Raw genomic sequence first — 15,321 nt, 5'->3', positions numbered from 1 at the left:
GGCCGCGATCGCTTCCCCCGTCAACGTCTGCTTCGGTTTGTGCTTAAATGGTTATGTGTCATTGATTTGTGTGCCTACCTAACACCGCTTCGAGCTGCTCTCAGTTATTCTGCCCTCAACCCAATGCAATGCCGAGGATTAGCCATGCAGCGTGCCACAAACCACCTCGCAGCAACGGGGCCGAAAACGGAAGAGGATAGGAGGGATTTTAGTGGGAGATTAAAGGGAAGAAGCGACTCTGCGTGAGAGAAAAGAGGGAGTCTGCGGCTTCGACTGCAGGCCAGCTGCTTGGCGATGCCTCCGAGGGCACCGAAGATCCCAGGTTAATATAATAAATCTTCTTTCCTTATCTTGCAGATTTCTGGTAATGATTCCATAATTAGGGCTGTGTTTAAAAAAGGGCTTAAAACGAAGCATGTGTTCTGGCTTAGCTCTAAAAGGAGGTGGGTAGCTGCCGCGCAGTGCCACGCCGGGCTCGGTTCCCTGCCGGCTGAATTTTGCTTTGCAAGTTGTGTGTGCTTTCTCTTGCTGTGGTTTTAATTGAAAATCTTCACCTTTGGAGAGAAGCTGCATTACTCTTTGGCAATCCTCTCTTCGACCCGGGCTGATATTTTAAAAGTAAACAATGTTCATTTACACCAAACCCGCAGAAACGAGCTGAAAGAGCTCTGGTGCACTGAACGGTTACAGGGTGCTTCATTGTCATTTCTGAACGGGAGGTATTCAGACACGATTGCCTTTAAAGCCGCTGTTTACGCGTTGCTCTCCCAGCCTTGACCTGCAGGGCTTGGGTGCGCGCGGACGTCAGGCGCCTCTGCCGCAGGTTTCTGCCGGGTTAGTGGTGCTAACCGCTCTGCAGAGGGGCAAACACGGCTCTGCCGCTGTAACGCTGCGGTTCTGCCCGCGCAGCCAGGCCCCGAAGCGCTGCCCAGGCGGCTGCGCACCGCGCAAAGCCTGGTGCGCAGAAGCGCAAATGAAGGATGGGGCAAAATCCTGGCCTGGGCCGGAGGGCAGGGCACGTGCCGCTCTGCCAGGTGAGGTGCGTGCAAGGTGTTATCCTTCGAGGTACGAGGCATTAGCCTCAGTTCCCTTTGTGAAGCCTCCTAACGAAGCAGCAGGCCGGGGGCGTCGCACGGGAAGGGCTCGCGCTTCAGCGCTGCGCGGTCCGCTGCCGACGAGGGGTTTAGCTGCTCGTGCTGCGAGCACGTCCTCTAGCGCGCAGGAGCCCAGCGCCACCGTCCTGCTCGCTGCACGCGCTAGCGAGGTCTGTATACACCTGGGCTGAGACCCTAACTGTTGCAAAGTAATTAACTACGGACGCTTACACAGCAGCAGTTTGCAACAGTAGCCACGAGCCGAGGAAGCGTAACTATTATTGAATTTCTAAGAACAGTCATTAACATTGTGACTTTAAACCAATTTCAATATTTGCACCTGAGCTCAGAGTTGAGAGGAATAACATGGAGAAGCACGCTCGGACGGATTAAATCCTCTATGGATTTTATCGATATGGAGAGTAGAAAGAGAGATAAGTTATTTGTCTCAGATATAGATAGATAGATAGATATAGATGTGTGTGTGTGTGTGTGTGTGCGTGTGTGCATTTGTAGCAGATAAAATCGCATATGTTATCACTATGTGCACTCTGCTATGTATATTTTAAACATTATGAGTGGATAGGTACATAGACAGCACTGGCTTACGAGAGATACCATCATTAATTTCCACATAGCTATATGTTTTCATGGGCTTTTTAACCTTTAAATATTAAGTAAAGTAGCAACTACAGCACTCTTTTATGTCCTTGGTAGTATCGCAATTTTAGAATTTTCTATTAAAAATGAAGGAAATGCCACTGCATTAAAGATCAGGAAAGCAAGGTAAGCCGAGTAGGAGGTTGATTTTCTTGGGTTCATCAAGCTGAGTTCGCCGACGCCACAGAGGTGAAATAGGGGTGCAGCTCCCCGCCGGGGCTGCAGCCTGGCGCTGGGCAGGCTCAGCTGTGCCGGAGGCTCCCCGGCGTGGGGGGTCGAGCCAAACTGCTCCGGGAACAGGTACGGGAACAGGCACGGGAACGGGTACGGGAACAGGTACATGTCTGGCAGCCGTAGCCGTTGCTGCCTCAGGGAGGCCTTTCCCGCGAGAAGCGGCACTTTTCTGCCTGCTGGTGGCCTGGCAGACGCTTTCTTGCTAATCTTCGCTTCTGGGCATCGGGAAATCTGGTGATAATGTGGAGTGATAATTCTTTTCTTCCGGAGACAGTTGGCTCACCTTAGATGAGAAACCTTTTACTTATTGTCCTCGGCCAGCATTCAAAAATCTGTCAGATCACTTTAATCTGCTGAATTCATGCAAATTCAAATAAAATAAGCAAGTCTCCAAAGCCAAGCTAAACTCTAATGCCCCGCTACTGAATCTGTGTGATCAATAAAACACGAGGGATGTCTGCAGTAGCTGTTGCAGAGCACAAAGTAGCTGAGTCTCTGGCAAAGCTTTTGTATAATGAGGCTTTTCCCCACAGTGGACCATATCCTTATAATCAGTCTTGAGTCTGTTCTCTAACTGTCAATAACAATAAGCTCTGATGAAGCTCACCCAAACTAAAAAAAAGGGATGTACTCACAAAGGCCCATGTGTCCACCTGGGGCAACGTTAAAAGACACGATGTGAGACAGAGTTTATGACCTAATGCTACCCTGTTGCCATATCATAGAGGGAGTCGACAACTGTTTTCCAAAAAAAGAAGGCGAACACCCGTTGCTTTTCAGTTATCCTAGTCAGGTTCAAAATATTGCTGCTTTTGCACTAAACAGAAAAACAGTCTGAATTATAGAAACAATTAGCTAAAGGGATATGATCAAATAATGCTGGTAGATCTTGGAACTCCATTTGCAAAAGCATTTTATATATAACCTGTGGAAAAATTTCTCTGAACTTCCAAGAAATATTATCCAAACTTTTATGTTTTAAACTCATCACGCTCCCACTTATCATTTATTAGGAACTGCCTTTTTTCACAGGGTATAAAATGTTACGGCCATTGCCAAAGCAGAATTTCCTGAATGGAGATAAATAATCCCCTAGTTGTTTTGACATCGCTGAAAAGGCTGGTACTGTTGTAACAAAATAAGCTGAAGAGATTTATCTTAGTTTGTAATGTCTGCTGGCTTACTAAGACACTCAGCAGGAAAAAACAGACCCAGAAAGGTCCCAGGGAGGCACGGCAGGAGAGAGGCAGCAGCAGACAGAAAAAGCATGTCCTAAAGGGAAGTGGATGAGAAATAGCGCTTTGAAAGGACGCAGTTAGCACGCATACGTTAAGATCTCGAATGAAACCTCGGACTACCCTGCTCACATCTGCATTGGAATAAAACTGATGACACCAAATAGTGACTAAATACTGAGAAAGATGATAGACAGCAGTGCAGAGCAAGGAGAGAGACGAGCGGCAAGGACAGGGACACGGGACGTGGACGTGGGAGACGGGACATGGACGAGGGACACAGACGCTCTCTGCTCGGGTGGGCAGTGCCAGCCCAGGCCAGGCTGGCGCTCCTGCTGCAAACCTGCAAGGCGGAGTGGGTGGCAAGATGAGGGCATCACGAGTTACTGCTACGGCACGCGAAGAGCACAGGGAATGAGGTAAGCACAGAAATGGGACAGCCTGCAGTTTGCACAGCCTCATGAGATACCACCTGGAAGAGACAGAAGCAAGGAATTGCCAAAATATGTCACTTGCCCACGTTCTCCACATTGATGCCAGCGTTGTGAGTATTGCCAGCTCCACAGAGTGAACAGTCTGGTCCGTGTGGCGTCCGTGGCCGAGGGCCGGCTGCTGCGCTCTCTGCGCTGCCCAGGCCGTCACGCTCAGTGGGCAGCGGCTCCCCAGTGCCGCCACGGGCCTTTCTTAAACAGCAAGGCTACAGATTGATTTGAACTCTCATAAAGACATCAGATACATCTCAGGCTAATGTCTAAGTATATGTATTTTACAAAAATTGGGCTGTTTGCTCTGAGAGGTATTTGTAGAACAATATTAGTTTGAGAAAACTGTTGAAATTAAACGGATGATGTGCAAAGTGACAAATTCTCTTTGCACATTTTACTTGCTGCGTTACTATTTGAAATCAATAGAGGGTCCTCACCTCATCACAGAGCTCACCTTGGTCACAGCCATGGAGCTGGTAGGTAGCTGATTCCTATGATATACTTAAATGGGTGTCATTCTTTTTTAATAAGTCTGAACGAAACAGTTAATAAATCCTAAGTGCCTCCTACCATTATATCTATAATTCTTGGCTTTCACTTTTTCTTCAGCAGTTTTGATCTTATTCTGGAAACGCGTGGCATTCTCATAATTCTCTTTAAATAACGATCTGCATTTCAGGGCTTGATTCAGATCCCACTGAAGTGAGTTTTCTGCACATGCGACTGTGCCTTGTCTGCTGATGAGTCATGTCTGATTTGCACCACGATGAGCTAAATCATCCTTGGTGGTGCGTGACTCCAAGTGGAGCACCCACTAATCCAGATTGCTGATATGGTTTTCTTTCACTATCAGTTTGGAGGATGCCACTCCAGTTTTGGTTTCCATGGAGATTTCATGAAACATATTAATTCATCATCTATCAGTTCCAAAAAGGATCTCAAGAAGTTCAGCACCTCCATGCAGTTAATGGGAACTGAAAGAGGAGGAGAGAGCTCAGCATTTCTTAGCAAGGACAAGGAGGGCTCTTTAAGAAATGGTCACCTTTGCCGTGGTTAGATAGCTCTTATACCTGTGTACTTTGAATAAACTTTTTGTGGTAATCTTACCTTTTTCTCTTTGGCAATTGTTAACACTTTTCTCCTGCTGCTTTCAGGTGACACTGCAAAATATCTTCAATATTCTTTAAGTAATGTAAAATAGCAAAATGGTTTATTAGTTGAACTCTTGTATGATTTCACTTTATATTTACAATGCACTTTATTGTATCGGATCTTATCTTTAAGATGAAAAATTAATATTTAAAATTCTATTTTCTAGATCAAAGCATCTCTTCCTTGTTTGAAATGAAACACTTTGACTCTTACCTTAGTTTTGTGTTCAGCCTGTCCAAGAATTCAAGTTTTTCATTATAACAGAAGTGGGAGATGCTTTGATCTAAAAAATAAGATGCTTAAAATCTGTGGCTGGCCAAGTTAATTATTCAAATAATAATACTAATATAAAAGTTGAATACAATGAAATAGTAGAATATTAAATCAGTCATTAAAAGGTGTGACTTGATATATGCCATGCCATATTGTTATACTGATAATATCAATAAAGAATAATAGTTTATATTATCATTGTAAGCATATGTGCATGTGCGTATGAGTATAAAGGGCTTACATATCACGGATCTAGTTATGGGCTGAATCTCAAAGTATCAGGCAAAATAAAAAGATACAACATAAGAATAAGGCAGGAGACAAGAGCGTGATACAGAAAAACAGATGATGGCATACAGGGGAACATAGGGCGATACTGGGCAACAGGGCAGGCAGCAAATGAAGAGCCTCGCGGCTGGCAGGGGTGAGGGAAAGGGGAGTTTTGTCGAGGAGCCGAGGGACGGTGCGCGGTGGCTGGTGGCTCCCCAAGCCGGGAGGCCCTGGGGAGCACTTTGGGGAGCGAAGCAAGCAGGCATGGGAACTGCCATCCGCCTCACGGCGCTGTCAGTGCTAAATACCTGTTGATAACCGGAAGTGGAAATGGTCTGTGACAGGGTACAAAAATGAGGACAAACAGGTTACATTTGAGGCAATACAGCAAGAGGAGCTAGAGGAGGGACAGACAGAAAAGGGGGACGTGATGGGCTAAGAAAAGAGTGCTTCCAGCATCATTTTAAATTGGTACCAAAAGGCCAGGGTTGTATTTGTCAAGGCCCGATAAAAAAATAAGTTGCAATAATTGAGACGTAGATGCGAAGAGCCTAGACGAGGGTTTCAGCTGTGCGATGGCGAGGAAAGGCAACATCTTGGTGATGCTAAGCAGGAGCGGCCTGGGATTAGGACATAGCCTGGATGTGAGGACCTGGGAGAAAGGTCTGACTCAAAGATGACACACAAATTAGGGGCCTGAGCGACAGGCGGGATGGCGAGGTTGTCCGCAGTGATCAAAGCAGGGAGGAGCGGGGAAGACATGGAGCGGGGAAGATTAAAAGTCCTGTCTGAGCCACGTTGAGTTGGGGTTGACAGACAGTCGTTGACACGAAATGTCAGGGAGACAAGCCCAGAGCTGAAGTTGGACAGAGGAGACAGGTTGTGAGTGCGCAGGTAGAACTGCTAGTTGTCTGCACAGAGACAGTTGTTGGAGTCATGTCTGCAGATGAAATTACCCGGAGATATAGAAAAGTGCAGAGAAAGAAGGTGAAAAGGATTGAGAAATGTTCTATGGAATCACCACAGAAAATAGTACTTGTTAGTGGCATATTATAAAATGAGGTTAAAACAATAAATAGATACGAAGAATTTAATTTCAAAATTAATTTCAGTTTGCAATTTTATTTCATTTTCCCAAATGGAATTTTTCAAAAAGATCATTAGGAAAATATTCTTTTTTTTGCAGAAAATGTCATCAAAACATTGCAATTTCATGCATAGGTCAGTTTTGACTAAAATACAATTTTCCAGTGGAAAAATGTTTTAACAACAACAGCAAAATCTCAGAGCAGTTTGCTTTTAACTCTGAACATAGAATTTACTGCTGTCAAGTAATATATTTCATTATCTTCCTTAGTCTCAAGCTGCATTAAAAAGAATATAGAGGTTTTGTTGACTCTATAGTAATCAATCCTGCTAGAGTTATTACTGGATTTATCTTGGAATCTGAACACAAGCATTTGTCATTGTTGTTTTAGATTTTCTTGGCAGTTGTAAAGCCAACATAGTTAAGGGTATAAGAAAATCTAAAATATGCTAATTTGAACAAATACAATTATGAAACAAAAATAAAATTATCCATGAAGCTTTCTTGGCTCTGAATAAACATCAGTGACACTTATTTAGTGGACTTTAATGAAATGCAGGTTCATCTAGGTATCAATTAATTTTAAAATTATGTCAGAGTAAGGTGTTCTCATATTTACCTGGCTTCATCTGGTATAAGCATTTTTAAACATTTATCAAAATAAAAGCACGCAAGCGTAATAGAGGCAAGTGACACCGAGAATGAAATCAGGCAAAATTCTAATGCTACAGAAAAAAAAACCCAAACCAGCAAAACCTGTGCTGCAGCCTCCCAGAGTCCTGTACAAAACTGCTCAGCGGGCACCTAGCACTGTTTATAAATCATGCACACGTCTTGTAGGCTGCAGTGCAGCACGGACAATAAAAGGGGATTATGGTGCTTAATGAGGTGAGATACTTCCTACTAACGGGAGTCTGTCCTTCCCTCTTTCTCACACTCTTTGGGATATAATTTTATTTCCTTTTCCTCCTATCTATTGGCATTTCTCTTGCTAACAAAGAGCCTTGCTTTTCCCGTTGAAGGACATGGTTTAACTAGAGTATAAGGCACACGCAAAAAAATCCACCTTCCCCTTTCCGGTAGGGATCAGTGCCCTTCGTGACGCGCCCACAGGACAGCTCCGGTACTGCCCCAAAGCGCATCCGTTTGCTTCAGGTCCCCGTCAACACGGCTGCCCCGCGGGCTGGGGCAGCTGCCGCCCCTCCAGCGGCTCTCGCCGCCCTGGCGCCGAGGGGCTGCCTCGCGCCCTGCCCGCGCCGTCGGCAGCGCGGCACGCGGCGGCGCGCAGCCTGCCTCCTTCACAAAACGACAAAATAAAACCTGAATTACCTCTCTCCGATACGGTTTACTGGAGCATTAATACGTTTCTTGGGCTATTGGAGTCATTCAGCCTTTGCAGTCATGGCTCACAACGCACCCAATGCATTATTAATGCCCCAGCAAAGCACACCCTGTTGTGCCTTAATGCTACGGCATAAGATGCCTGAAAAAGTAAACAGCTATGTAAAGCAGAAAGTGGTGACTGTTAGGGAGATGAATGGAGGGACATTACAGTTTGCCTCGCCGTGCCTGTGGCTCAGTCACTCTCAGTGATGCCTCTGCAACGTTTCTCTTTGTATGTGCTGCAGAGGATTTTTTCCTGAGTGTTGCTAAACATGTATTATTTATAAACTACTGCTGCTCTGCATGATGCTTCATGGGGTAAGTAAAGGAACCGTTTCCCGCCCTGAGGAGCTTACGTGTATCGCTCCTGCCGCTGGGCACACGCGTGGTGCTTTGCAGGGCGGCGGGAGCCGCCGGCCGGCCGGCCGGCCCGCAGCCCCAAGCGCGCTGCAGACACCAGCGGGCCAAGGGGGCCGAGCTCAGCCAGCGGGGCAGGGCCGCGCCGCGTACCGCTTCTTCCACGCTTTTATCTATCGCTGCATCTTGGACGAGCCGTACCTCTCCGAAACCAGGGCTCAGAGAAGCTGCATCCTCGTGTAATTGACTGCTACAGCTGCTGCTGCCCTGTCCTGTCCCCCCGAAACAGCTGCAGACCCTGAAAATCCCTCGCTCGCTGCAGCGGGGGAGCAGGGGGCAGCCGAGCCGCCGGGGGAAGGCCGGGGGGCAGAGGAGGCCCTGCTGCGGGGAGGTGCTGGCGCGTTACCTGCCCCGCACGCCACCCACGTGCTGGCGGCATCCAAGCTGCTTTTGTAAATAACCCCCGGGAAGGTGGTCTCCACCGTGACAGCGGAAAAGATCCAAAACAACCCACAGGCGAGGAAGGCCGGTCTCTCCCGGAACATCAGAACTCCCTCTGTTTGCTGGAGAGGGCCCCCGGACCGACTCGGACAAACCTTCCGGGGAAACCTACCGCCCCAGGACGAAGAACTGGCGGGGGCGCGGGCTGACACCCGCTGCCGCAGCGGCAGGCAGGGAGGCTGCGGCCCCGGCGCCCAGGCTGGCAACGCGGCTCGAGAAAAGCAAAGGGGCTGAGAGAACGCCAGTATCGCCTCAAGTAATTTTTTTGATATTACTGATTTCAGCCCAGTGTTTGAGTTAAGACACAATCCTATAGTAAGGAGACTGTAACTTCCATCTGAAGGATTTGATCATCTAGGAAAATAGCGAAATGCAGGGAAGGAGCTGAGATAGATGCATAGAGTTTAGGGGGCAGGCTGAGAAAGAAATAGCAAGCCTGCGCGTTCAGGACAGCTGGTGCATGTCACCAGTGGCGTGCTGGGTGGAGCTGCCAAAATAACACAATGTTTAGTTCTGTGGCTGAAAAAACCCATGGGGGAAAAACATTTCAGATCAGGCGGATCTTGTCAGTCAACCCAAGACAAAATGCTTCAAGTTTGGATTTATTTTAATCCTTTTCTATAATTTTCTCCTTTTCCAGTTCAGTGTGTAATTGAGAAACGCGTTTCAAAGCAAAGAGTCAAAAGGCTTGGTTTTTTTTTTTTTTTGAAATGTCAGAATGAATTGTCGCAAGGTTTTCAAAATCTCTTGCCACCTGCCACTTCCCAGATATTTTTTCTTTGGCTGAAAATTTATTGAGTCTGACTCTAATTTGCTAACTGTTTTGATCCTCCTGAAACGCTATCTTCCACAAAATTTACTGTTTATCGCACAGCAATGTCAGCCTCCTCCCCGCTGTCCCTGGGGCAGCTGGGCACAATCACAGCGGCGCGCTTGCCGCCGTCCCTGCGCGCAGCCGGCCCTGGCCCCACCGCGCTCCCAGCGCTCCCCCGGCAAAACGCCTTTCGGCAGCCCCGAAACGCAAGCAAAGATTGGGCGAAGGATAAGGTCAGCACATGTAGGCATCTTCCTGGACAGCATTTTGGCACCGTGTATGATGAGTAACTTCGGAGAACGAGTGCAAATCCCCGTGGGCTGCTTGAGTTAGAGTTCGGAGAAGGGTGGGAATATCATGGCCCAGGGTTTGAGGCATGAGAGGAGTCCAGATAAGACCTTTGAAAGTCTGGAGAGAGAAAAGCTGGGAACACAGAGGGGTTATAAAGGAAAATACAGCAAAGGAATGACCTGCACAATGAATAAAATGTAGAGCAAGTAGGCATCCTGCATTCCACGCCGTAAAAAACGTAGCAAAGGAACCGCTGAAAGAATACAATGATTAAATCAATATATTCTTCTCCTATTTCTGAAGCCTTTGCTTTCAGTAGTTTTCTAGTTCAATACTGTATGTGCTGTGACAGATACCGAACAGTCAATATTAACAGCCCCCTCCAGCTGCAGTTAAATGTTTTAAAATTTCTACATTTTCATATATGAAGTAGATGCTTAAAATTGATCAGTGTTCAACATACTTATATTAAAACAGACCCTATTTTATCAGATAGTTCTAACTGCTCTAATAGTTAGAACCATATCCCTTAGCCATAGATACAACTGTCCTTTGAGAGCTAAACAATTGTTATGTATGAGGACCCTGCATGCAAAAACGCAGACCTTCGCTCCCTGGTTATCCCCTTCTTTTTAGCCATTTCTGCAAGAGATGGGAATCCAGCAGCTCTGCTGAGCCTCCTGCATTCATGAGACAAAACGGCACAGTGGATCAGTACAGAGGGTGAATAGGTACCTTACACCCCTCGTGTCCTCCTATTGTGCTGGTCAGTCCTCAGCCTGCCCTTTAATAAAGGATTGCTACAGAACAGAAAGGTGCAGAATGGGAGGTGACGTCTTTTAATCTTTGCAGTGTGTTTCTGGGCTGCCATAGCCTAATCTCTACAAAAATCAAAATGGTTTCCTTTTTCCTTTTCAAGTACCAACGTGGTAGGCCCTTACCCACCACTTAGCTTTTCTGTGCACACTGCAGGCACAGGGTGAGACGCTCAGGACTGCCCAGGAAATCTCAGTCTGCTACTCCAAACGCCTGGTAACCAGCTGCCTGTAGCTTGCTAGTTGCTTGGACAAGTTGCAAAGACCACTAAACTCTGAGTGACAGGTGATCGATACGTTTAACAATTAGTATCAAATATACAGTAAATGATGCATAATATCACTGGTGAAAAATGCTCTATTTAGGCAGAATGTAGATTGATGTCAGAAAATGCTCTTTAGTGTGTGAAATAATCAAGTCAACTGCTTGATGGATGTACTATATAGTCTATTTACATAGCTCGGATTCAATACACTTACAAGATATTTGCATCAGAAACATATCTATAGTCAACCAATGGGAAAGAATACATGATTTTACCAACATGCTTATACATTAATAATATTACTTGGCAATCTGATGTTTCAAGACCCAGGGTGAATTACTTATTAAAAACCCATATACAGCTATCTGTCTTTATCTTTCTTTCTGTGTGAGCCATAATGGCTCTGATTGTTTTCAAAATTACATTTGGCCAGGATATGACTGTTACATGAAACCTCTTAAACCAATATCATTTCCCTCCCTGATAAAATACATTATACTGCTGGGTGCATTGAGCCAAACCATTAACGAGGGCCGCTTAACCTAACCTTTGTGCTTCTGACCAGCCGTTAGAGCAAACTAACATTTTAGAAATTGTTTAAAAAGTGAAATTGACATGATTATGAATATCTATATTAAGCTCACTTATTTCTTGGTGCTTCTCCTAGCATCCTCACTTTTAATGGTTTGAATTTTATAGGAGGCTTACTTACTTGGGAAGATACAAGGAAACGTACTCCATTTAACACCGTTTAGAAACGCAGACCCATGATAAATTAGCTGCATAAGGTCAAATTAAGCAAGGTCAGTTTTAAAACTTGAATTCAGGATGCATGAGAAAAATAAAATGCATGTATTCAGTACAAACGTGAGAAGAGAAAAGTGATAGAAGTCAAGGAAAAAGCTAAAGTCAACTTCTTCATACTAACTGTGGTCCTATTTTAATAAGCCATGTCAAGCTACGCCAAACTCTAAGAAGAGGCAAGGCACCACAGACCTCCAGGCCAAGACCATGTGAGCATGTCTCATAGGAAGCAGGTGACATCACGTCGGTGAAAACCACTGCTCTGACAAGGAGCTAATGAAACCATTTTCCTAAGTTAATAATCAGTTAGATCTTGGTTCTCCTTCCTCTTTCCCCTAGTCTCCTGCCGTAAGGGCTCCTCACAAGGAAGAAAGGACACTTATCACCTCCTTTGCGATGAACGCTGCCACAGCCGCTTGTGTGCTTCTCAGGACACAACAGATTTTAGTCTGCACAGCTGCAATCTTATACCCAATTTAGAGCAGATAAAACATAGGAGTTTTGCTTTATTTCCCTCCTCCCTACAGTGACAACCATGGGAAGTGTGTTAGAGAGCCTCAGGGAGGGTATATGATTTGTGAGGCACCTGTTCTTACTCCAGGCTTTAGGATGGCTGGGTAATTTCTTCCAAAATACATCACAATTGTGATGCTGCTAAGCGAGAATCCCTTCTTCATATCATCAGGCCCCTGCAACTAGATATTTAAAACCTAACTTGAAAAAAACAAGGATTTTCTGGGGATTTCTGGAGATGTGAGGGGGACACTCGTATATGTCCACAGAAACCTCAGTGACTTAGTATCTCCTGATACAGGGAGTTTGCTGGTGAAATTCAATTCTTCTTTAAGCAGCACAGCAGGAAACGAAAAGCTGGAGGAGAAGGGGTTATGAGGGCTTGAGGCTGTGCTGTGCTTCCTGGCCCCGAGAGCGGGCAGCAGGAGCCAGGTTGATGCCAGTGCAGCGGGGACAACCCCGAAGGCCAGTGTAGCTGATAGTCCTTGTTTGTTCCCACTCCTTTGCTGTCCGGGGCACGCTCAGTGCCACCTCTGAGTGGTGGCTTTGCCATGAGGACTGCCTGGAGGAACCAGCAGGAGACCTTCCTCTGCAGGCAGGCAGGGAGGAAAATCTAGTATAAGAGATGAAGCTAGAAGAGCTGGACTTGGCAAGTCCTGCAGGGATGGCCAAGTGAGGACAGGAGGGCTTTGTGAGTGTAATGGGGGGGGGGGGGGGGATGACCAGATAAATGAGCTGAAGGACGAGTGTCACACATGAAATGGCTTTAACCTGGCCTCAAATGCTCAGTAAATACAGTGGTAAAAGATCATCCTCTGACATTGCCTCCGGAGCGGGAGAGATGCCTGCTGCTGAGGAAAACGCCCTCACCTGTGCAGTCCCCGTCAGTGCTGGCTGACGATGCACCAAACACCTTCCAAACAGGAGGGAAGAGGAAGGCAGGGTGGTCTCCACCTTGGACAGCCACAGCAGCGCTCCAGCTCTCACACTGCCTTGTATCACCAGTGCCACATTGGGGCCGAGAGAGGCCCGCAGCAAGGCCGTGCAGTGCCCAGGCGCTGTGCCGCGCAGCTGCGGCCAGGCTGGGAGGGCCGCGGGGCCCAAGCGGCCGCACCGCGGCAGGTGGGCAGCCCGCGCCACAGCACTGGGGACAAGCCTTCTGCAGGGACCAAAGGGCCTCACTGGTGTCACGTTTTCTCCTGCATTCAAAGGGTTTCCACCTTCTTGCACTGCCTCAGAGCAGCATGATTCCCCCTCTGATTTCCTCCCCCATCGAGCAATAGTGCCACGCACCCCAAATTCGGCTGGCTGCTGGAGCTGGTGAGGAGCGACGCTCCTCGTGCTCCGGTCCCTGCTGCCACACAGTCCAACACGGAGGTTGGCAGTCATCCTTCCCAATGGCCATGGGTACGCGCAGTCCAGAAGCGGTAAGCGAAAAAATCCTTTTGCATTTGAACTGCTTCCAATTTCATTCAGCAGGATACTGGCAGGCCACTTTCTGTGTTAATTACTTTTGCCCGGATTGCCTGGCCACACAGAGCTGTGGATCGACAGTATCGCACTTCACCGTTTGTTAATGCTTCCAGCTCAACTCAGAAATTGAAATAAAGAAATTTCACCTGCAGAAGAATCTCCGAAAGACAGGGAAAGGGAGAGAGGGTGCTAGGGGAATTGGAGGAGATATGTACCTCACACATCTGCATCAATTCTTCTGCAATTTCAGAAATTCTTAAGAGCAAAAGAATGACACAGTATATTACTCATTGGAAAACACTTAATGGATCTGATCCCGAAATGAATTACACTGGCTTAAATCTGGAGTGGCTCCAACAAAGTCAGAGATTAATCAAGAAGAACTTTAAATGCCTGATTAGGAAAGACTGCCTCTGCACTGCTGGCAGGTACAAATGAGAGGACCTAGGCATAAAATTACCTCACTGCTCCCACAAATCAGTGAGCTAAATGGCTACATCTTGACATTCGTAACAGCAGTAAATTATAGCCAGGCACAAAAATCTGGGAACAATTAAATGTGGGTGCAAAATTGAGGCTAAAACCCAGAGGGTATTTGAAGCCAGTTAACGCAAATATTACCTTCTGATGCTCTGCACAGCATTATGCCTTCAGAAGAGCACGAGTGCATGCAAGAGCCAATGTTGTCCAAAAAACAGCCTTGCAAAACCAATATAATAGAATTTATTCCAGGTCTTCCCTCTGCTTGGCTTCTTGGGGAGTCACGCACTACTGTGATATTCCCAGCAAGCCCACAGCAGGGAAAAGGAAAATGGAAAATTTTCCACACCGACAGGCGCCTACACAAGTGTTCGCACAGCACTCCCAGGCCCCAGCTTCTGACCGGGCCTGCAGGTAAAGCCCGGTCTGAGGTCGTAATGTGCTTGTGCCACAGCTCTGCCCCATAGTCTTAGGGACTAAACTCCTGATCATAGAGACAGACATCAACTGGGGTTCATGCGTATGTTCTCACATATGCCAGCATTGTCTGTTAAAAATTAAGCAAAATTATCCAAAGTCTGGGGCATACGTCCTGCAAAGTGGCAAGCAGCGATGAGCTTGCACTGTGCACACACTAAATCCGTGTAGTAATGAAATCACTTCAAAAAGTGGAGATTAATCAGCAGCATTATGAATATGCAAAAAAACCAGATCAGATCCTTTTTAAACAAACAAAATTACCAATATTCCCCATAAATTTTAGAACTGCAGTGGAAAGGCTCTACTTAGCATGACTCTGCCTCCCCCAAAACATAAGCCCATCTCAGGCTGATGAACTGCTTCTGGCAAAGAATCCATTAACAAACTAGTTAAAGCAAACACATAGCCTTTAAATTCATCACTTTGAGTTATGCGGGACATTTTGAAAAGACACAGCTCCATCTCGGGAGAGACCTGCTCACACATAAGAAGTCACGAACACGTTCTGTCTGCTGCCTCAAGCGCCTCTCTTGGAAAATCCAGTGAAAACACGTTACTATGCTGTTGCATCAGGAGTGCTGACTTTTCCCACACAGTTATCAAACTGATGACACTATAGCAAAACCACTCCAGAAGTTAATTGGGAGAGTTAAA

Source organism: Struthio camelus, chromosome 8 (genome assembly GCF_040807025.1).
Source record: "Struthio camelus isolate bStrCam1 chromosome 8, bStrCam1.hap1, whole genome shotgun sequence".
NCBI lineage: Eukaryota > Metazoa > Chordata > Aves > Struthioniformes > Struthionidae > Struthio > Struthio camelus.
Note: the sequence above shows the minus strand (reverse complement) of the source record.